The sequence below is a fragment of the Arachis hypogaea genome, chromosome 4, assembly GCF_003086295.3.
Source record: "Arachis hypogaea cultivar Tifrunner chromosome 4, arahy.Tifrunner.gnm2.J5K5, whole genome shotgun sequence".
NCBI lineage: Eukaryota > Viridiplantae > Streptophyta > Magnoliopsida > Fabales > Fabaceae > Arachis > Arachis hypogaea.
The window spans coordinates 43,598,446-43,623,518 of record NC_092039.1 but is presented as its reverse complement, the minus strand read 5'-3'; the positions used below and the strand labels follow the sequence as shown (position 1 = coordinate 43,623,518).

Here is a 25,073-nt window from a genome sequence, read left to right as displayed (position 1 = left end):
GACCATTAATAAGACCCATGATGGCAGCTTCTGTTGGAAGGTTTTGTATATCCATGCATGCTTTGTTGAATCTCTCCATGTAGTTATGCAGGGTTTCTCGCTCTCCTTGTCTGATTCCTAGTAAGCTCGGAGCGTGTTTAGCTTTGTCCTTTTGGATGGAGAATCTGGCCAGGAATTTTTTATCCATGTCGTCGAAACTTGAGATGGACCTAGGAGGGAGATTGTCGAACCATCTAATTGCTATTTTTGTTAAAGTGGTTGGAAAGGCTTTGCAACGAACTGCATCTGAGGCATCGGTGAGGTACATTCTGCTTCTGAAGTTGCTGAGATGATGGCTGGGATCTGTAGTGCCATCGTATAAGGTCATGTTTAGGAGTTTAAAGTCCTTTAGGATTTTTGTCTTCATGATTTCTTTGGTGAATGGGTCTTGCTCCTTTCATGCGTTGTCTTAGGGAGTGGATCGGCTGGCTTTCGTCTTGACATTAGCTTCAATTTTTAGGAGTTTGGTTTCTGGTTCCCGACGTCGCCTTATTTCTCTTTGCAGATCCTTCTCGGCCTCTCGTTGACGTAGGGCGTCTTCCGCAAGTTGTTTTAACCAATCATGGAATGCTTCCAGGGCTCCCTCGTTTGGGGAGTTCTTATTGTTGATTTGGGGAGTATCTTTTGGTGTTGTGCCCACGTTTTTGTGCGGCGTTCTTTCTTCTAGATCTGAGGTGTGATCGTTGTCATGGTCGTTCACCATGGTAATGGGATGACTTCCAGGTCCCCGGCAACGGCGCCAATGTTCCAAGCGTTACCTGAAACTGAAGGTCGATCTTAGATGAGATCTTCTGTACTGGTCGGAGCTGCTGAGTCTGATCTTACGGGGGTGTCTGGAGTCACGATGACTGACGTGTAAGACTTGATGATAATGCTGATCCTTCGTCCCCGGAGGGTAGGGGGTACCTACAAGGGACTCCGATGCTTAAGTTAGCAAGGGTATTAAGCAGATATTGAGTAGAATCATAGTATGAGTTATACCTGGGTGCTTCAGTGTATTTATAATGGCATAGAGTGACCTTCTTAGATAAGATAAGTTAGTTATCTTATCTTATCTTTATCTTCGAGCGAGGTCATCTTATCTTTAAGGGAACCGCCTTTATCTCTATAGGCTTGGGCCGCCCTTGGATTCGGGTTGTGTTCCTCTGGTTGGGCCCTTTTATTGGGCTTTCCTGCGACTTGGCCGAGCTCTTTAAGAAGAGGTCGGGTCATCCTGATCGGAAGAGGTCAGTCGCTTTGTCTGTAGAACATCCCGGGTCAGACACCTCGACCCAGGGTATGAACAATACCCTTATAGAAAATTTGCAATTGAACTTAATCCGTGAACATGTTTGGTGGGACATTTCCTCAACAATCCTTTGTATCTTTTCCATGCTTCATATAGTGAATCTCCCTGAAGTTGCTTGATTATCTGAACCTCTTTTCTAAGCTTGATTATTCTTTGGGGAGTGGTATGCGAAATAGTGACTCACACTTTTTACAACTCCGCATAGCTGACCAACAAGTGCACTAGGTCGTCCAAGTAATATCTTACGTGAGTAAGGGTCGATCCCACGGAGATTGACGGCTTGAAGTAAGCTATGGTCATCTTGTAAAACTTAGTCAGGTGGATTCAAATTGTTATGAGGTGTTAATAATTAAAAGAACAATAAAACATAAAATAAAACAAAGTTACTTATGTAGTTCCTTGGTGAGAATTTTAGATAAGCGTTTGGAGATGCTTTGTTACCTCTGAACCTCTGCTTTCCTACTGTCCTCATCCAATCATGCATACTCCCTTCCATGGCAAGCTGTATGTTGGTGGATCACCATTGTCAATGGCTACCATCCATCCTCTTAGTGAAAATATGTCCTCTACCGTTTCCCGCATGGCTAATCAGTTGTCAGTTCTCGATCGTGTCGGAATAGAATACATTTATTCTTTTGCACACTGTCACTGATCCCAACAGTCATGAGTTTGAAGCTCGTCACAGTCATCCCATCCCATATCCTACTCGGAATACCATAGACAAGGTTTAGACTTTCCGGATATCAAGAATGCTGCCAATTGGTTCTAGCTTATACCACAAAGGTTCTAACGTCACGAATTCAAATGCTCTGTTGTCGAGAGAGGTGATTCAGATCTGTGGATCAGAGACCAAAGAGAATATACTCCAGCTATCATCCAATGACTACGTTGAACATCATGAAGACCGCTTTGTGGTTGTCAGGCACGCGGATCTTGGCGAAGCGATTAACAAAGATTGAGTGATTGTCACGGGTCACCCCTTCATTCTGACTTAACTGAATTAAGTACAAGAGTATATCTTGAAGGAGAAGTAGGCGTGAATTAAATAGAAAAACAATAATACTTGCATTAATACTCGAGGAACAGCAGAGCTCCTCACCTTAATCTATGAGGTGTAGAAACTCCATTGTTGAAGATACATGAGAACAAAAGGTATAGGCATGGCTGAATGGCCAGCCTCCAAAAAGGGTTCGAAGAACTCCCAAAAGGTTAAAGACTCCGAGTACAATAGTAAAAAGTGATATTTATACTAAACTAGTTAACTAGGTTTACAGAAAATTAGTAGATACTGCAGAAATCCACTTTCGGGGCCCACTTAGTGTCTGTTTGGGCTGAGCCTTGAAGCTTTCACATGCATAGGCCATCCTTGGAGTTTAACTCCAGCTTTGGTGCCAGTTCCGGCATTTTACGCTAGAAAAGGGTCTTTGGTGGGCATTTGGACGCCAGTTTAGACTACCAAATCTCGGACAAAGTATGAACTATTATACATTCCTGGAAAGCCCAAGATGACTACTTTCCAACGCAATTGAGATCGCGCCAATTGGGATTCTGTACCTCCAGAAAATCTATTTTGAGTGCAGGAGGGTCAGAATCCAACAGCATCTGCAGTCCTTTCTCAGTCTCTGAATCAGATTTTTGCTCAAGTCCCTCAATTTCAGCCAGAAAATACCTAAAATTACAAAAAAATACACAAACTCATAGTAAAGTCCAGAAATGTGATTTTTGCATAACAACTAATAAAACTATACTAAAAAGCAACTAAAACTTACAAAAAACTACCTAAAAATAATGCCAAAAAGCGTATAAATTATCCCCTCACCAGGGTGGAAAGAACTTAGTCAAGAACTTGTTGACTAAATCCTCCCAAGTAGCAATACTCTTCTTGGAAAAGGTTTCCAACCAATTAGATGCTCTGTTTCTAAGAGAGAAGGGAAACAAGATCAGTCTATAAGTGTTTGGTGGAACTCTATTTGTTTTAATCAATCTCTGGCAACAGTGCTAAAAACTTAATACGGATTCTACAAACTTAATCCGCCGGCAAGTGCACTAGGTCGCATCAAGTAAAAACTCACATGAGTGAGATCGATTCTACGAGGATTGATAGATCAAGCAACTTTAATTAATTGGCTATTCTAGTTAAACAAATCAAATTTAATGTAGTTTAAGCTAAGAGTTAATATCTTGACAGTGAAGTAAATGACTGAAGAGTAAACAACAAGGAAATAAATGACTGAAATCAAAGAGCGGGAAGGTAAATAACTGAAAATTTAGAGTGCAATAAAATAAATCACAATAATGTAAATAAGGAAAGAATAAATGACAAGAAAAGTAAACTCCTAGAATGTAAAGGAAGTAATGAGAATGGGCATTAAATGGAAAGCAAATAATCAGGAAGGGGGAAGATAGAATAAGCGATGATCTTTGGGGTACAGAGATATTGAATTCTTCGGATCAAATTATATTTCATCTCATCTTCAATCATATAATTCATTGATCTCTTGGTAAATTATAAGTGATTAACTCTCAATTCCTTGGTGAATCAATCTCTCTTAACTTGTTCAATTGCCAATTCCTTGATCCAATTGCTTATGAGAAGAGATGAAGATTGATCTTTGATTTAGATTCACACAATCTATAAATCCAAATGTGGGTTAATTAAATGTTAAAATATCAATCCCAGACCAAGATTTACACAATTATGAGAAAGAATTTCAAGCACTAATTCTTTGATTCCTTTCCCAAGGTTTACATACAATCCATGTTGGATTCAAATTCTTTCCCAAGATATTTGAATCCTTGAAATGAAGAACGAAGATTCTTTCTATAAATTAAAATGAAAGATGAAGGGAAGAAGAAGATAACATCACACTTGATCCATCAAATTTCAATAGACCTCCTTCCCGGAATAAAGGGAAGTTAGCTACTCACAGCTTACAGAAAAAAATATTAATAAACCCTAATTTTGTGGTTTATCTTGTGCTAAATTTGGTGGATTTTATCAACTTATCTCATATTTATTCACTAAAAAGCATTGTTTTGTAATTATCCCTAATAAATTACTAAATTTAATTCACTTTAATTCTATTCGATGTCTTGGTATGTTTGTTGAGTGATCTCAGGCTTATAAGGCAATGATTGGAAGGAAGAAGTGAAGAGAAAAGCATGCAAAGTAGAGAACTCATGAAGAAATGGGGAATTACTAAACTCAAAGCGACGCGTACATGTCACCCACGTGTACACGTGAGAAGGGCATCTGCAAGGCGACGCGCGCACGTCACCCACGCACACGCGTGACATTGGTCACATGACCTCATTAAAGTGTACACTGGGGTGATTTCTGAGCCATCTAGGCCTAAATCCAACTCATTTTTAAAGCTATTAGAGGCCATAATAAAAAGGGAACAAGGGGGAACAATTAGAGTAGTGTAGGAAACATACTTTAGGTTAGTTCTAGAGAGAGAAGCTCCCTCTTCTCTCTAGAATTAGGGTAGAATTAGGTTAATCTCTCTTAGATTTAGGTTTTATTTCTTGTTTTCAATTAGTTTTTCTTACAATTTCTTGTTACTACATCCTTGTTCTCTTAGTTTACATTGTTAATTTCTCTTTTAAGCCTCTTTTTCGTTTATGAACACTCTTGTTAATTTTGATTTTCTTTAATGCAATTTTGATGTCCTTTTAATGCTTGTTTGAGTTAGTATTGTTATTTTCTTGTATTGGGTAGTTGTAGAATTTACTATTTCTTTCAATTACCATGCTTTTCTTTTATGTCTTTCAAGTGTTTGACAAAATGTTTGGTTGGGCTTTAGAGTAGATTTTGAGCATTCTTAGCTTGAAAAGAGAAATTAAACAATCTTGAGTTATTAATACCCAATTTAGATTGGTGATCTAGAGTGATTAGTTAATCTTGTTTTCATTAACATTACTTATGGATCGGGATTAACTAGGCTTATTTGATTTTCTCTGGATGTTGGAGATAACGAAATAGGATTAGCTCTTGGTAACTATTGTATTATAATTCATGACTAAGATAGAAAGTCTTGATTCTCAATCCTTGCCATGAATGCCTCTTTAGTAATTCTTATCTTTAGTTGTTTAATTTACTTTCTTGTCATTTAGATTATTATCTTCTTATTTGCAAACCACCCCTTGAACCTCATAATCGATAATATGCATACCTCACTGCAATTCCTTTGAGAAATGACCCGAGATATAATACTCTCGGTATCTTTTAAACTCAATTGAGGATTGTTTGTTGGTTTGGAACTATACTTCGACGAGATTATTTGTGTGAAATTCCTAACCGACGATAATCCTCTTTCATGTTTTTTGCGCCGTTAGCGGGGAATTATAATGTGTTCTTATTATTGGTTACTGTATATATGTTGATAGTGTGAAAAGGTTTGCTCTTTGTTTGTTTGCTTGTTTGAGTCACAAGTTAGGTTCTTGTTTCTTTATCTCTTAATAGTTTTGTTTTTCTTTTTCCTTTTCTACTATGAATTCTCATCCCTTTGGCTATGAGTTTGGTTCAAACTATATTGTAGGGAATGAAAGCTTCAATGGAAGTTTGCATCAAGGATTTGGAAATCAAATATGGGAGGAGCCTCAAGCATATAGACAACCTTCTTGGCAACAACCACCTCCGGTTTCTTATGGGTAAAATCCAACTCCTAATGCATACCAACCTAATAGATGTGATGACCCTCATTGTAGTTGTCAACCACAATCACCATATGCATATGACCCATTCCCTCAACATAGCCTTCAAAAACCTTACTCACAAGTCCCATACCACCATTCGCCTTCATATGATCCTAACCTATACTCACCACACCAACCACCATATGAACCATATGAACCATAGTTAGAGCCACCACCATTCCAATACCAATACCCCCAAGAACTACCATCTCCATATATACCACCTCAATACTCTCACCAATATGAGCCACCCTCCAACTATGACACTCTCCTTCCAAACAATGAACCGTCTCTTCCACCACCACCTTCATTGGATGAATTTCTCAAACCCTTAATGAAAGAATAAAAAGATCTTTACTCTCATCTTCAAAAGCAAGAAGAATAGGATCAAAAGGAGTTTGAGAGGCTAGGAACCATGATGGCCTCCTATATAAGCTCATGCAATCAAAGCACTCCCATTGATGAATGTTGAGGATCGACCAAAGATCATAGTGAGGGAGTGAATTTGGAGATTCAAGGTGAAGAACAAGAGTTGAAGCAAGAATTATATGAAGAGGAGAAAGTAGAGATAATTGAACCGGAAGAAGAGGTTGAAGATTTAGGAGATGTTGAATGCAACAAGGAATCTAAAGTTGTAGAGCCTTCTTCCATGGGGTTTAAAAGTGATGTTGAGAAGGATAGTGCACAACCTCAAAGGCATATTGTGAGTGAAGAATAGGAAGAAATGGTACAAGCAACAAACCCTCCTATTTATGATGATTCTGCATCAACATATGATATTTTCAAGCTTGATGATTCCTTCCCCATTGAACTTGGATTTGATGCTGAGGTAGATTTCACTCAACCTTCTATTTATGACTTGAGTGATGGGGAAGAGCTAGAAGACATTGGTGAGGGAGCATTAGAACTTTAATAAGCTTGGCAAGAGGTAGAGCTTGAAGAATCTTGTCCAGTGGTAGAAGCCACTAGAAGAGGACGGATAGGAGTAGGAATTCCCTTGTTAGGACCATTGGAAGCATCTCCTCCTAAGTTACCATCACCCTTTACATTTGAGTGGGTAAAATTCTTGTCCCTAAGTGTTCTGATGGTTACATGAAACAGGGAGGTCGATCTCAGACGAGATCATCTTGTCTAGTCAAGGTTGCCGCGTCCGACTTGTTGGAACGGGAGGTGCTGCTGATCCTTGATCACCAGGGGGTGGTGGTACCTGCAAGAGACTCCGATGCTTAAGTCAGTTCAGGCTTTAGGCAGGTTTTTTGTAGAATTGGACTATGAGTTATACCTGGGTGCTCTAGTGTATTTATAATGGTGTTTAACGATCTTCCTTTGAGATAAGTTTGTTATCTTATCTTATCTTTTGTGGATGAGATCATATCTTTGGCCAACCACCCTTTAGTAGGCGGTGGTTCCTTTATTTTAGGCCTCCTTGGGCCTCTGTCGTGATTGTCCGAGCTTTCTATGAAGAGGTCGGTGGTGGGCTAGCCTTTCTTAAGGTCGGCCCCATTGCCTTCAGCCAACCTGACCCTACAGCTCGGACCAGTGTATGAATAGTGTCCCGGCTTAAGCTCCGACCTTTTCCCGAGGTTGTTCTCATTCCCTGAGCTTCAACGTTTCCTAGGGGAGGTCGAGCTAAAGCATATTCTTTGTTGTCCCCGCTCGAGGCGTTGTTGTTCCCTTTGGGTAAGCTTTTTGCCTCCTTTAATGTTGTTTCGAAATGTGGAGTGTTTTTTCCTTTGCTCTTTAAATGCTGCGTTGTTTTCAAGGGCGTTAGTTCCTTGGGTTCACGCAAGCGCTTTTAAAGCCTATTGATTGGGCTTTTATTCCTTTTGCCCGTTTCGTTTCTCTCTTTGTATTTTGTTTGAAATCAAAAGGGGTTTTTACTTCCTTTCAGTTTCTTGCTTCTACCTGCTTTTGCTTTTCTGGAGAAAAGTCTCTTCTTTTGTTTTGTTCCTTCGATTTGCCCCACGCTTTCTTCCTCTTCTGAAGCTTTCGAAGGGCTTGCTAGTGTTGATCATTTGTGATTTTCCGCGCGCTCGCCGTATTTTCTATTTCTTCCTTATTCTAGGTTGGTGCCTATTTTTTGCATTTTGCATTTTTCCTGTTTGTTGATGGTTGCGATCCTTCTTTGTGTGAGCTTCTGGTGATGCTGCATGCTTTCATTTCTTAAAAAGTTTTGATCTTTTATCTTGTTGTTTGTTTGAAAAATGCTAGCGCTTGGGCTTTTGGTTTTCTTTCGATTCTCTTCTCTCTTTGTGTTTGTATTGCCTCCAAAGGGTGTCTCTAGGTTTTGTGAATCCTTAGGGTGCCCTTTGTTTATCTTTTTGCTAGTTGCTGGTTGTTTTTTGTGTTTTCTATTTCTAGCTGAGTTGTCTGGTGGTGATATCTTTTCATTTTCCTATTTGTAGGTGTAGTTTCTATGTCTTCTCGTAGAAATATTGTTGAAATGTCCACAAAGGTTCCTTTGGGTATGGCTGACTGGTTAGATTCTGTTCATACCCTGGGTCAAGCTGTCCGACCCGAAATGTTTAGCGACAAGCTGACCGACCTCTTTAGGTCAGACTATCCGACCTCTTCGCAAAGAGCTCGGCCAATGTCCGACCTATTCACAAAGAGCTCGGAAAAAACGCCACAGAGGCCCAAGTAGGCCCAAACAAAGGAACACAACCCAATCTAAAGGCAGCTAAATCCTAGAAAAGATAAAGGTGGTTCCCTAGAAGATAAGATGACCTCACTGACATAAGCGAAAATTGGCAGATTAAGAATTAATTAGAAAAATGGCGTTGCAAGTACAGTTCTTAACCGGTGAAAATCCACTTATCAATTTAGAAAAAAGTTGTCACAAATTTTAGAAATAAAATACTGGGAGTATGAGTCCCAGGTTGTCTCCCAACGAGTTGCAGAAAAATGTGCTATTTTATCAATCAGAGGTTTTCCAAATGGGTTTTGAGTTTGATGAACAGAAAATTAAATTAGAGAATTTAAATGATTTGTTTAAAAATCTTGACCGGGAGAAGATTAATTGAAAGTTCTATCCTTGTTGGAATTTTGTCAAGATCAATTAATAATTAGTCATTGTTTTCATTTAGTTAACCCTCAACGAATGAAGGAAAGTCAAATTAAAAGTCAACTTCTATTCACAAGTCCTAATCCTCTCCCTTGGGAAGGATTAGAGTTAGTGACTAACAAGCCAACCAATAATGAACTAATTACAATTGAACTCTTGAGTATTCGAACTCAAGGTTCTCCTTTTAATTAACTCCTAATCAAGTTGAGGAACTACTCCATCATCATAAATGTAGACTTCACAAAATTAATGGGGAAAATAAAAAAGGGCATAATAAATAATAATCAAAGAGATTAATTAAAAGTAAAAATAGTCTTGTATTAATGAACTCTAAAAATAATCCAATGTCAACTCTGGACAATTTAAGAATATGGAAGAGTAAATGAAAAGTAGATAAACAAAATAGAATGACCAGTTCCGGAGGTAGACTCTTCTCAAAAGGCAAAGCCAAAAAATCTTTAAATCCTAAATTATGAATGTCAAGAGAAGACAACCTAGGGGAGAGTAAAATCATATCTAAAAACTGGAAAATTATGCAGAATGAATTCTCCTCCTTGTCTCTGCATGTTCCTTGGCTCTAATCTGTGTTTCTGGGCCGAAAACTGGGTTGAAACGCAGCCCAGAATCTATACCAGCGACTTTTGTAATTATGCAGATCGCGCATGTTATGCGACCGCGTCGTCCACGCGTTCGCGTCACTCAACATTTTTCGTGCCACGCATGCGCGTCGTATACGCACTCGCATCATTCGTTCAGCTTCCAATCCACGCGGTTGCGTCAGGCACGCGAGCGCGTCACTGCGGTTTCCTCCATTTCGCGTGGTCGTGTGAGCCATGCGCCCGCGTCACTTCTCGCTGGTCATCTCCTTAATTTCTTGTGTTCCTTATATTTTTGCAAGCTTTCTCTCCATTCTTTACGTCATTCCTGCCCTATGAACCCTGAAACACTAAACACACAGATCACGGCATCGAATGATACAAAGGAGAATAAAAATATACAATTAAAAGATCTTTAGGAAGCAAGTTTTCAATCATAGAATATTTTTAGGAAGGAATTGTAAATACATGCAAATCATATGAATAAGTGGGTGAAGACTTGATAAAACCACACAATTAAACACAATATAAATCATAAAATAGTGGTTTATCAACCTCCCCACACTTAAACATTAGCATGTCCTCATGCTAAGTTGAAGGAGATAAATATAAATGAATAGGGACATGTAAGACTCATGCAATGCAATGCAACCTATATATATATATATATATATGTGTGTGTGTGTGTGTGTGTGTGTGTGTGTGTGTGTGTGTGTGTGTGTGTGTGTGTGTGTGTGTGTGTGTGAATGCAACTAATTCAAATCATGCAGTAAAAGCAAGTAAATTTGTAAGAAGATAGCTCGTGAAGGCAGGGAAACAGGATCAAGCATTAAACCCTTACTGTTGGTGCGTGTGCACTCTAATCTTCTCTAGTATATAGGGTAATCATTCTATCCTTCTCTAATCATTGTTTAAAAAAATTTTGCTTTTCACCTAACCAATCAACAACATTTAAAGTATCAATGCAAACATCATGAGGTCTTTTCACGGTTGTAATGGGGCTAAGGTAAGGCTGAGGGTACATATATGGCTAAGTGAGCTTATAGATTGAATCTTTAATTAACCTAAGCTCTCACCTAACATACATATACTCTATATAATTTCAATATTCATATTTAGTTACCTAGAATTTCCTTTTCACATTCCATACTCATGCATCATCCTTTATTTTAATTTTATCATACATGCATTGATTATTGAACTTTGACTTATTTACTAAAATAACTATATTTATTTATTTATTTATTTTTACATAACTTATCAATGCGCATAGATTTATAATTTTTTCTTTTATGGTTTCACATGAGTAGGTACCCAAATTCCCTTTATTTTATCATGACATATTCCATTATTATCCTTTGTTCCCACAATTTTCCCATACTCAATTAACACACCATTTCTATCTTAAGTTAACCAAAGATTCAATTGGGATTTTCAATTATTTTTCTACTTAAGGCTAATAATGTGGTAAAATGTAGAACAACTGGGATTAAAAATGGCTCAAACAAGCAATGGCCTCAATCATATGCATGTATATAACACATTAACATTGGACATATATGATAAAACAAAATTCAGATTACAATCATAGAGAAGTAGACACACAAGAAAAGGATATTTATGGTTAAATAGTGTAACCATGTATTTAGGCTCAAAGTCTCACAGGTTGTGTGTTTTTAGCTTGAAAGCCATGTTCCAATTTCAACTTCAAACAAATTTAACATAAATGTTTTGATTTAGATTAGTGAAATTTTTCAAAAAAAAATTAGGGTCTTAAAAGAAACTTATTATCTTTTCAATCAGGTAGAACATGCATGCAATTAACCTACTACTATGTGATCTATCATATTCTAAAGAAAAAGAAATTGGTGTTAGGGGAAAGAATTACCTCCGAAAGTCAGGTACTGACCAACCTCCCCACACTTAAGGCTTTGCACCGTCCTCGGTGCCATCTGTCAGGAACAAGGGTGGGCTGGTGGCAGTATCTCCACAGTTGGGACCGTCATGGCTCCCTGTACTGGTAAAGGAAGTGGAGTCTGGAGTGCCTGGGTCCTCGTCAGTTCTATGGTTGCCTGTGAGTAGCTATTTGAGGAATTTGAATCGGCACTGGTTGCAGCGCTCTCGTAGCTTCGCCTTGTGTTCTACCAGGTCCAACCTCTCTAGTATTTGATGGAGCAACTGACTTGGTGTGGAAGGGGAATGTCTGTAGCTTGTTCTGCGGATTGGCTGGTAGTGGCTGTTGGTGGCCTGAGATACTTCCCATTAGGGCGTACTGATCATCCCGTGGAAGTATGGCCTTGGTGTCCCCAGCTCTGTAGGAGACTCCGGTTGCTGAGACAAGATCTGAGATCAAAGCGGGAAAAGGAAGGTTTCCCGCAATTTGTACATGTCCCATGGCATTCCTGATGTGTCTCAGTAGATTTAGAGGCTGGTCTGTGAGGATGCACCATAAAGGACGGCCATGTCGCAGTAAAGGAGGACTCATGAGTGCTCGGAAAGACGTAATGGGACATAATCTGTGCTCACACGCAAGCCTCCATCTGCTGAGTGCGGAAGCCGATATTCCCTTAAGACGGGAACGATGGTATCCAAAAATCCATCTGCTGCCATGTTGTGCGATAACTCTGAGAACAGCGTCCCAATCAAATTTGTACATCTGGCGCTTGAGTGTGGCTTCTTGAAATGCGTCCAGTCCTTCTGGAGCAGGAAAAGATATAAGGCTCACTGAATGGCCTCTTCTGTAACGGGGACTTGCTTCTGACGGACATAAACGGACAACAAGGTCGGCAGGTGGAAATTGGAAGTCGCAGTGTTTTTGTGCAAGTCGCAGCTCAACAAATTCGGTAATACGAGGCGGGAGGATAAGAAGGTGTTCATTGTTGTAATTCTGAGCTGCCAAAATGGGTAACATCTGCTCATAGTAGCGATTGGGAAATCGTGCAGCGTCCTTTGCTGGGAAGGCTTTCTCCTTTTCATCGACCTTTATAATCCTTTTAATTCTTTTTGTTGAGGGCTTAACTACAGTTGAAGATGGCTCTGCCACTAATGCTCTTTTTGTTTCTCTCCTTGCTGTGGATATTGGAGTAGCTTTCTCCTTGCCTTTCATGGTGGCCATCCTGAAAGGGAACGAGTAAAGACATGAATATTTCAAGGGTTATAGCAAGGAAAAGAATGGGAAAGGTGGTAATCAATGCACATCAAAGAAGAATGATGTTAACACATGGTCATGACTACATGTGAAAAATCATTAGTGGAAATATAATAAGTGCATATGACGACAGTTAAATGCAAGATGTTTATTGGCATGCCGGCAAAGGCATGAGTAGCATAGATCAAGCATTCAATGTCCAAGTTAGAATACCAAGTCTTCCAAACTAACAATCTATTTGTAATAACAATTATATTTAATCAATAAAATATAGAAATGGTATTTGTGAAAAGTAAGCATTTAGAGTAGTCTAAAAAAATAGTGCATAATGCCATACGGGCATTTTCACAAATACATAGCATGCATGTTAATTAAGGTATGGAAGGTATTAAATTGAACATGGAAGCAACCCGATAATAATGATATATAACTGTTATACAAGTCTGAAATAATCCACAAGCAACCAAAAATAATGACCCAAATAAATTTCCAACACCAATTACAAGAAGAAGAGAGAAGAAGAGAACATAGGTAACGAAGGTAAAAAGAAAAAAAGAAGAAGAAAATATAAAAATAAGAAGAAGAATAGAAGAGGGAAGAAGAAAAGAAAAACCTTGATAATGGAGGTGAGAGAGAGAGAGAGAGAGTAGAAGGGAAGAAAGAAGGAAGAAGGAAGAAGGGGGGAAAAAGAAATAAGAAGGGGAAAAAGTAGGATTTGGTGAAGAAAAGATAAAATAATTTGGCAGATTTGAAAAAGTTGTGCGGCGCATGCGACGTGGACGCGTGGGTCACGCTTTCGCACGGATAGTGCTTAAGTGAGGTAACGCGGAAGCATTGGTCATGCGGACACGTGACATGATTGATGCTAGTGGCGCGAGAGCAGCCTCGCGCTCGCACAACTCTCTGTTCGAAAATCATATTGCCACTTTTGAGGGTGACACGTTCGAGTGGTTGACGCGATCGCGTGAATGGCCAGACTCTGAAAACGGCATGGACGCATGGGGCACGCGTACGCATGGTAGGGCTTGTGCATCTAGCACGAGTTCAGCCCAACTTCAGCACAACTCACTGCCATACACCCTTTTACGTCGAATTGCATAGCCACGCGTTCGCGTGGTTGACGTGGACGCATGGGGAGGCCATTCTACTAATGACGCGAAGACGTCATCAACGCAGTCGCGTGGGTCAAATGGTGCCAAAGGCACGCCTCCAGCCACACTCTCGCATAACTCTCTGTTTCTTTTCTTCATTGTTGTGAAGGCACTATGACGCGAGCGTGTCAACGACGCCGGCGTCTCGCATGCCTGAATCCCCTTGTTTTATATATGCAATATGTAATATGTAGATAAAATGCAAAATATAGGAATTAGTACTGAGAAGAGTTATTGACGAAGGAAATTAAGGAGAGGGGAAGGAATGATCATACCATGGTGGGTTGTCTCCCACCCAGCACTTTGCTTTAACATCCTTAAGTTGGACGCTCCACTAGCTCAGTCTTCTGCTGTGGGTGGATCTTCCAAGAGGAAGATCTCCAGTTCCTGGTTTTTCGCCATCTTTTCGCCATGGAATAACTTCAAGCGATGTCCATTGACTTTCATAAGTTCAGAGCTTGAAGGATGGCTCAAGTGAAAGACTCCGTATGGTTTTGCTCTCTCTACTCGATAGGGACTGTCCCATCTGGATCTCAACTTGCCCGGCATGAGCCGCATTTTGGAGTTGTAAAGGAGGACTAAGTCCCCAGGTTGGAACTCTCTTCTCTTGATGTTCTTGTCATGCACAGCTCCGATTCTCTCATAGTCCATGCTGCATTCCTTTACCACCGAGAAGGTTTTGTGTTCTAACTCAACTGGGAGATGACAGGCTTTTCCATAAACTAAGCTGAAAGGACTCATCCTAATCGGTGTCTTGTATGCTGTTCGATATGCCCAAAGCGCGTCTTGGAGACTGGTGCTCTAGTCCTTTCTATGAAGCTTAACTATCTTTTGCAGTATGTGCTTTATCTCTCTGTTTGACACCTCTACTTGCCCACTAGTCTTGGGGTGATAGGCTGTTGATATTTTATGAATTATCCCATGCCTCTTTAGTAAACCTGTTAGTCTCCTGTTACAAAAGTGAATGCCTTGATCACTCACGATTGCTCGTGGTGATCCAAAGCGACAAATAATATGGTTTCTGTTTATACTCTGGGTCAAGCTGTCTAACCCGGGATGTTTAGCGACAAGCTGACCGACCTCTTCTCAAAGAGCTCGGCCAATGCCCAACCTCTTCACAAAGAGTTCGGCTAAATCGCCATAGGAGCCCAAAGTAGGCCCAAAACGAAGGAGCACAGCCCAAATCTAAAGGCGGTCAGAGACCAGAAAGATGAGGCGGTTCCCTTGAAGATAAGTTGACTCATCCAAAAGATAAGATAAGATAAGATAAGATAACTAACGTATCTTATCTAGAAAGGTCACTCCACACCATTATAAATACGCTGGAACACCCAGGTATAACTCATACTCTGATTCTACTCAATACCTGTTTAATACCCTTGCTAACTTAAGCATCGGAGTCCCTTGCAGGTACCCCCCACCCTTCGGTGACAAGGGATCAGCAACATTCTCAGTTCCACAAGTCAGACACACCAGCTCCGGCTGCTACACACCTGCCAGACACGTCGGCTCCGATCAGCACAGAAGATCTCGTCCGAGATTGACCTACAGTTTCAGGTAAACCCTCGGAACATTGGTGCCGTTGCCGGGGATCCTGGAAGTCATCCCATCACCATGGCGGACGGCCATGACAACGACCACGATTCAGGTTTGGAAGATAGAACGCCGCACAAGAACGCGGATGTTACACTCAAAGATACTCCGGAGCCCAACGGGGACAAAAATTCATCAAATCCAAGAGTGATAGAAGCGCTTCAAGATCGATTAAAGCAACTCGAGAAAGAAGCCCAACATCAACGCGAAAAAGAAGAGGATATGCATCGGGAGATAAGGCGACGCCGAGAATTAGAAGATAAACTTCTAAAACTCGAAGCCGATCTCAAAACTAAAGCTACTTGATCCACTCCAGAGGATAGCTCTCGCAAGGATCAAGATCCATTCACCAAAGAGATCATGAAAGCTAAAGGTCCCAAAGGACTTCAAAGCTCCAGACATGACCCCGTACGACGACACATCAGATCCAAGCCATCATCTTAGCAATTTCAGAAGCAGGATGTATTTTACGGAGGCCTCAGATGCAATCCGTTATTCTCCATCCAGAAGGACAAAGCCAAACACGCACTGAGCCTATTAGGGATCAAGCAAGGAGATCAAAAGAGCCTTCGCAACAACATGGAAAGATTCAACAAAACATGTATGGGCATACAAAGTCTGCCAACAGAAGCAGCTATCAGGGGCCTCATCAATGGTCTACGAGAAGGACCTTTTAGCCACTCAATATCCAGGAAGCACCCAAACATCTCTAAATGAGGTACAAGAATGAGCAGAGAAGTACATCAACATGGAGGAAAACTCTCGACTAGGAGAGATCTCAAAAACCGAACATTTCTATTCCTCTCGGGATAAGGATAAAGAGTCCAAGAAAAAAGAAGATCAACATGGAGAGAAGCCTAGAAAATACCACAATTACACCCACCCCCTTCGGGTGTCTGTTGTGGATGTCTACCGAGAAATATGCAACACTGAGAAGATCTCATCAACTCGCCCAATCAAAAGCAAAAGAGGTCGGATGAGTTGAAGGTCCACCGAACACCAAAGAGGTCGGACAAAGTTGAAGGTCCATTTCACACCAAAGTGTTCGGACAAGTTGAAGGTCAACCTCACACCAAAGAGGTCGGACAAGTCGAACATTCTCACCAAAGAGGTCGAATGAGTTGAACGTCCACCTCACACCCCTAAGAGACATGTTCATGGAGGATTCACAGGAGGAAGGATCTCTAAATCATCTCGCAAAAGACACCTCAAAGAGGTATATTATGGAAGGGAGAGATGTTTGAAAAGGACAACGGAGTGCGTACAAGCCTTCCAAGATTTCAAAAGTTAGTATGGGGCAACCACTCATTCTTCCCAGACCACGGGAAAGTGAATAACTCATATTATACCTCGCAGTGGAAAATCGGGCAATAGCCTCACCACTAGTCAGAGAAGACGAAAGTGGGCAACAACCCGTCTACTTCATCAGCAAAGCTCTACAAGGGGCCAAACTAAACTATCAAAAGATAAGAAAAGTTTAACAAACCCCCTCATACTCACCTCTCAACAACTCCACCATACTTTCAAGCTCATACTATCAGAGTTCGGAACAACCCATCCAACAAAAGGCATCCTACAGAAAACAGACTTAGCTGGAAGAATCCTACAGTAGGCAATCAAGTTATCCGAATTCAATCCTCGACATGAAGCTTGGACAGCCATCAAATCACAATATCTGGCCGACTTCATCACAGGGTACACCCCGGGAACTCCTACAAAATGGAATCTCTACATGGACGACTCTTCAAATAAAACTGGGAGTGGTGCAGGTGTAATTATAGAAAGCGATCAAGGAAGCCAAATCAAGCTAAATAACCAAGCTGAATACGAGGCACTACTGGATGGGTTAAGGCTAGCTAAGAAGGTAGGAGCTTACCGTGTCCAGTGATTCACAAGTAGTCACCTGACAAATAGAAGGGAGCAACCAAGCTGAGGACCCCACCATGAAAAAATAGCTCGGACAATTCGGGGGACCCTGGACAAAACCAGAGAACAGCTCGGACAATTCGGGGGACCCTGGACAAAAACAAAAAACAGCTCGGACATTTCAGGGAATACGAAGTCCAACACATACCTCGGGAGCAGAATGCCCGAGCTGATGCATTTTGAAAACTAGCCAACACCAAACCAGGGGGCAATAACAGAAGCCTCATCCAGGCTACATTACAAGACCACAACAAGGAAACCCTCTCCTCAGGGTCCGGCGACACCAACTCATTCTACGGAACCTCCTAAGTCGCACACAGTACTCAAGGTCAGCCACAGTAACACGCATTAAAACTATGGAATCCAGTCAATCAGACATGCCGTTCGAGATCTTAGTAGACATCTCAGCAATATTTTTTCAAGAAGACATAGGTTAATCGTGGGGTTATTACCAAACAACTCGGACAAATAAGGAAACAACTCGGACAATAACAACAAAACATCAAGTGTCAGATACAACAGTAAAAGGGAAACCCCAGGACTCACACGAAAGTCCAGGGGCACCCTTTAGAGGCAATAAGAGAGCAAAAACCCAAATACAAAGTCTAAAGCTTTACATCAAAAGCATGTTAGCTTCTACATTGCCCACCAGAGGAGCTCATCAATGTAACATCACCTTGGCCGTTCGCAGAATGGGGACTCGACCTCCTCGGACCCCTTTCCCAAGGATCGGGACAAGTGGTGTTCCTCATTGTAGGGGTGGATTACTTAACAAAATGGATTGAGGCAGAGCCCCTAGCTAATGCCACTGCTCAAAGAAGTCGGAAATTCTTGTACAGAAACATTTTTACAAGGTGTAGGGTTCCTTACTCCATCACCACAGACAATGACACTCAATTCACAGACGCAGGCTTTAGAAAGTTGGTAGCCGACTTGAAAATAAAACACTAATTCACACCCGTAGAACACCCATAGGCTAATGGACAAGCAGAAGCTGCCAATAAGGTCATACTAGTCAGGCAAAAATGGAGGCTACAGGACAAAAAGGGAGCTTGGGCTGAAGAGCTCCCACAAGTCCTACGGGCATATCGGACAACTCCACATTACACCACAAAGGAATCATCTTTCCGATTAGCTTATAGAATGGAGGCAATGATCCCAGTGAAGGTCAAAGAAGGATCGCCCAGACTGATCCACAACAGTGAAGAGGCCAACTCCCAACTTCAAAAGGAAGAACTCGACCTACTTCCAAAAATCTGAGAAAGAGCTCGGACCAAGGAAGAGGTGTTTGATGAGCGGATAATTTATACGCTTTTTGGCATTATTTTTAGGTAGTTTTTAGTATGATCTAGTTACTTTTAGGGATTTTTTCATTAGTTTTTATGCTAAATTCACATTTCTGGACTTTACTATGAGTTTGTGTGTTTTTCTGTGATTTCAGGTATTTTCTAGCAGAAATTGAGGGACCTGAGCAAAACTCTGATAGGAGGCTGACAAGGACTGCTGATGTTGTTGGAATCTGACCTCAATGCACTCGAAATAGATTTTCTGGAGCTACAGAACTCCATATGGCACGCTCTCAACCACTCTGGAAATTAGACATCCAGAGCTTTTCAGTAATATATAATAGTTCATACTTTATTCGTGATTAGACGACGTAAACTGGCGCTCCACGCCAGTTTCATCCTGCATTCTGGAGTCAAACGCCAGAAACACGTCACGAACCAGAGTTGAACGCCCAAAACACGTTACAACTTGGCGTTCAACTCCAAGAGAAGCCTCAGCTCGTGAATAGATCAAGCTCAACCCAAGCACACACCAAGTGGGCCCCGGAAGTGAATTTATGCATCAATTACTTACTTCTGTAAACCCTAGTAGCTAGTTTAGTATAAATAGAACTTTTTACTAGTTTATGAAGGGTCCTTTTGATCATTCGGTCCGGTGACCACGTTTGGGGGCTGGCCATTCGGCCATGCCTGGACCTATCACTTATGTATTTTCAACGGTGGAATTTCTACACACCATAGATTAAGGGTCTGGAGCTCTGCTGTACCTCAAGTTTCAATGCAATTACTACTATTTTCTATTCAATTCGATTTATTCCTGTTCTAAGATATTCGTTGCACTTCAACTTGATGAATGTGATGATCCGTGACACTTATCATCATTCTCACTAATGAACGCGCGTGACTGACAACCACTTCCGTTCTACCTTAGACCGAGCGCATATCTCTTGGATTCCTTAATCAGAATCTTCGTGGTATAAGCTAGAATTGATGGCGGCATTCATGGGAATCCGGAAAGTCTAACCTTGCCTGTGGTATTCCTTTTAGGATTTCGGGATTGAATGACTGTGACGAGCTTCAAACTCCTGAAGGCTGGGCGTTAGTGACAGACATAAAAGAATCACGGGATTCTATTCCAACCTGATTGAGAACCGACAGATGATTAGCCGTGCTGTGACAGAGCATTTGGACCATTTTCACTGAGAGGATGGGATGTAGCCATTGACAACGGTGATGCCCTACATACAGCTTGCCATGGAAAGGAGCAAGAAGGATTGGATGAAAGCAGTAGGAAAGCAGAAATTCAGAAAGGAACAAGCATCTCCATACGCTTACCTGAAATTTCCACCATTAATTTACATAAGTATTTCTATCCTATTTTATTTATCTTTTAATTATCTAATCCAATCACATTTGAATCAGCCTGACTGAGATCTACAAGATGACCATAGATTACTTCATACCAACAATCTCCGTGGGATCGACCCTTACTCACGTAAGGTATTACTTGGACGACCCAGTGCACTTGCTGGTTAGTTGTGCGGAGTTGTGACTAAGTGTAATTCATGTGTGAGAGCTACCAAATTATTGGAACCATTGTTGATGATCACAATTTCGTGCACAAAGTTTTTGCCGCCGTTGCCGGGGATTGTTCGAGTATGGACAACTGACGGTTCATCTTGTTGCTCAGATTAGGTAATTTTCTTTTTGTTTTAATTTCAAAAAAAATTTCAAAAAATCTTTCAAAAATTTCTCATCTGTTTTCGAAAATTATTCTAAATTTTTAAGAATGAATTCTAGAGTTTCACAAGTAACATGTTGATGCCTGGTTGGCTGTAAAGCCATATCCAAACCCCCTTGGATTGAGGCCTCCACTTGTCAACAGGTCGGGTATGTATATGGAGTTGGATGAAATATCAGCTGTTGCATGCCTGATTTATATCTTCTAAAGCTGGCTGGCTATTAAGCCATGCCCAACCCTTGGATTGGGGCTTTAGACAAATATTGAAAGATTCCTGGAATTCTTATTAAAAATTTTGAATTTCTTATTTTCTTTTTTCCTAAATGTTTTTCGAAAAAAAATCAAAAGAAAATACAAAAAAATCATAAAATCATAAAAACCAAAAATATTTTGTGTTTCTTGTTTGAGTCTTGAGTCAATTTTTAAGTTTGGTGTCAATTGCATGTTTTTAAAATTTATGCATTATTTTTTCGAAAATTCCATGCATTCATAGTGTTCTTCATGATCTTCAAGTTGTTCTTGGTAAGTCTTCTTGTTTGATCTTGATGATTTCTTGTTATGTGTCTTTTGTTGTTTTTCATGTGCATTTTTGCATTCATAGTGTTTAAGCATTAAAGATTTCTAAGTTTGGTATCTTGCATGTTTTCTTTGCATCAAAAATTTTTCAAAAATATGTTCTTAATGTTCATCATGGTCTTCAAAGTGTTCTTGGTGTTCATCTTGACATTCATAGTGTTCTTGCATGCATCATGTGTTTTGATCCAAAATTTTCATGTTTTGGGTCATTTTTATGTTTTTCTCTCTCATCATTAAAAATTCAAAAAAATAAAAAGATATCTTTTCCTTAATTTTCTCATAATTTTCGAAAACTTGAGTTGAATTAGTCAAAAAATTTTAAAATTAGTTGTTTCTTACAAGTCAAGTCAAAATTTTCAAATTTAAAAATCTTATCTTTTCAAAATCTTTTTCAAAAATCAAATCTTTTTCATTTTTCTCACTTTTTTTCGAACATTTTTTAAATTGAATTTTAAAAATCTTTTTCTTAATATTATTTCATGATTTTCGAAAATTACACTAACAATTAATGTGATTGATTCAAAAAATTTGAAGTTGTTACTTTCTTGTTAGTTAAGTAATTAATTTTAATTTTAAAAATTAAATCTATCTTATCCCATCTTTTATATCATATTTTTTTCAAAATTTTATCTTTTTCAAAAATTTGATTTTAAAATATCTTTTCTAACTTCTTATCTTCTTATCTTTTCAAATTTGATTTTCAAATCTTTTTCAACTAACTATTTAACTTTTTGTTTGTTTCTTATCTTTTTCAAAACCACCTAACTACTTTTCTCTCTCTAAATTTCGAAAATATCTCCCTCTTTTTCAAAAATTCTCTTTTTTTAATCAATTAATTGTTTTAAATTTTAATTTTTAATTTTATTTCTTATCTTTATTTTCGAAAATCATTTAACTCCTTTTCAAAATTTATTTTTGAAAATTTATCTCTCTCATCTTGTTCTATTTATTTATTTATTTACTAACACTTCTCTTCACCTCTCTTCATCTCAAATCACTGCCTCTACCTTTACCCTTTACTCAGACTATTCATTCTTCTTCACCCTTATTCCCTTTCTTCTTCTACTAACAATAAGGAACCTCTTTACTGTGACATAGAGGATTCCTCTTTCTTTTCTTGTTCTCTTCTTCCCTATATGAGCAAGAACAAGGAAAAAGGCATTCTTGTTGAAGCTGAACCTGAACCTGAAAGGACTCTGAAGAGAAAATTAAGAGAAGCTAAATTACAACAATCCAGATACAACCTTACTGAAATTTTTGAACAGGAAAAAGACATGGCAGCCGAACCTAACAACAATAATGCAAGGAGGATGCTTGGTGATTATACTACACCTACTTCCAAGTTTGATGGAAGAAGTATCTCAATTCCTACCATTGGGGCAAACAATTTTGAGCTGAAACCTCAACTAGTTGCTTTAATGCAACAAAAATGCAAGTTTCATGGACTTCCATAAGAAGATCCCTATCAATTTTTAACTGAGTTCTTGCAGATCTGTGAGACTGTAAAGTCGAATGGAGTAGATCCTGAAGTCTATAGGCTCATGCTTTTCCCTTTTGCTATAAGAGACAAAGCTAGAACATGGTTGGATTCACAACCTAAAGAAAGCCTGGACTCCTGGGATAAGCTGGTCACAGCCTTCTTGGCTAAGTTCTTTCATCCTCAAAAGGTGAGCAAGCTTAGAGTGGATGTTCATACCTTCAAACAAAAAGATGGTGAATCCCTCTATGAAGCTTGGGAAAGATACAAATAGATGACCAAAAGATGTCCTTCTGACATATTTTCAGAATGGACCATGATAGATATATTCTATTATGGTCTATCTGAGTTCTCTAAGATGTCATTAGACCATTCTGCAGGTGGATCCATTCACCTAAAGAAAACGCTTGCAGAAGCTCAAGAACTTATTGACATGGTTGCAAATAACCAGTTCATGTACACTTCTGAGAGGAATTCTGTGAATAATGGGACGCCTCAAAGGAAGGGAGTTATTGAAATTGATGCTCTGAATGCCATATTGGCTCAGAACAAAGTGTTGACTCAGCAAGTCAACATGATTTCTCAAAGTCTGAATGGATGGCAAAATGCATGCAACAGTACTAAAGAGGCATCTTCTGAAGAAGAAGCTTATGATCCTGAGAACCCTGCAATGGCAGAGGTAAATTACATAGGTGGACCTTATGGAAACACCTATAATTCATCATGGAGAAATCATCCGAATTTCTCATGGAATGATCAACAAAAGCCTCAACAAAGCTTTAATAATGGTGGAAGAAATAGGCTCAGCAATATCAAGCCTTATCCATCATCTTCTCAGCAACAGACAGAGAATTATGAATAGAATACCTCTAACTTAGCAAATTTAGTCTCTAATCTGTCTAAGGCCACTTTAAGTTTCATGAATGAAACAAGGTCCTCCATCAGAAATCTGGAGGCACAAGTGGGCCAGCTAAGTAAGAAAATCACTGAAACCCCTCATAGTATTATCCCAAGCAATACTGAAGAAAATCCAAAAAGAGAGTGCAAGGCCATTGATATAATCAATATGGCCGAACCTAGAGAGGAAGAAGAGGACATGAATCCCAATGAGGAAGACCTCATGGGACGTCCCTTAAGCAAGAAGGAGTTCCCTATTGAGGATCCAAAGGAATCTGAGGCTCACATAGAGACAATAGAGATTCTATTAAATCTCCTTCTGCCATTCATGAGCTCTGAAGACTATTCTTCCTCTGAAGAGGATGAAGATGTAACTGGAGAGCAAGTTGCTCAATATCTAAGAGCCATCATGAAGTTAAATGCCAAGTTATTTGGTAATGAGAGGAAGCATGAATAGCTTCTCTCAATGCAGAGTCAAACAAAGCCCCCACAGTCAAACTCTAAGTTTGGTGTTGGGAGGCCATAACAATGCTCTGAACATCTGTGAAGCTCCATGAGAGCTCACTGTCAAGCTATTGACATTAAAGAAGCACTTATTGGGAGGCAACCCAATTTTTATTTATCTAATTTTATTTTTATGTTATTGTTATTTTGTGTTTTATTAGGTTCATAATCATGTAGAGTCACAAAAAAAATACTAAAATTAAAAACAGAATCAAAAACAGCAGAAGAAAAATCACACCCTGGAGGAAGGACTTACTGGCGTTTAAACGCCAGTAAGGAGCATCTGGCTGGCGTTCAACACCAGAACAGAGCATAGAGCTGGTGCTGAACACCAGAAACAAGCATGGAACTGGCATTCAACACTAGAAACATGTTGCACATGGGCGTTGAACGCCCAGAACATGCATCACCTCGACGTTTAAACGCCAGAATTGTATGCAAAGGCATTTTACATGCCTAATTGGTGTAGGGATGTAAATCCTTAACACCCCAGGATCTGTGGACCCCACAGGATCCCCACCTACCTCAACTCACCTTCTCCATCTCGCCCATATCTTCTTCTCCTTCTTATATTCTTTCTTCTTTTGCTCGAGGGCGAGCAATATTCTAAGTTTGGTGTGGTAAAAGCATAGCTTTTTTTTGCTTTTCTTGCTTTTCCATAACCATTAATGGCACCTAAGGCCAGAGAAACCTCAAAAAAAAAAAAAAGAGAGAAAAGAAAGAGAAGAGAAAAGAGAAGACAAAAGATTCCACCTCCGAGTCCTGGGAGATGGAGATATTCATCTTAAGGGTCCATAACTCAGTAGAAGAGCATTTGACTACACATCAAAAGAGCATGCGAAATTCCCTCATCAAGAAATCCCTGAGATACCTAAGGGGATACATGTTCCTCCACATAATTATTGGAAGCAACTAAGGGTCGGAACACCAAAATCACTAGGGATCATGCAACAGAAGCAAGGAAGAGACATAAAGTAGCTCAAAAAGCACCACTGGACCTTCAAAAAGTGCCCCCCTCACTAAGGTGGACTCATTCCTTAACTTCCTTGTTCTTATCTCTCTGTTTTTTGGTTTTTTATGTTACATGTT

The 25,073-nt window shown here is 39.8% G+C and overlaps 1 non-coding gene across 1 annotated transcript; it reads right to left on the bottom strand.

The window, feature by feature from the left end:
- Window positions 1-22,779: 22,779 nt before the first annotated feature.
- Window positions 22,780-22,883, bottom strand: LOC112799174 (small nucleolar RNA R71). Its single transcript, XR_003200752.1, has one exon. It is a non-coding gene; the product is annotated as a small nucleolar RNA R71 (small nucleolar RNA).
- Between the last annotated feature and the right edge of the window lie 2,190 nt (window positions 22,884-25,073).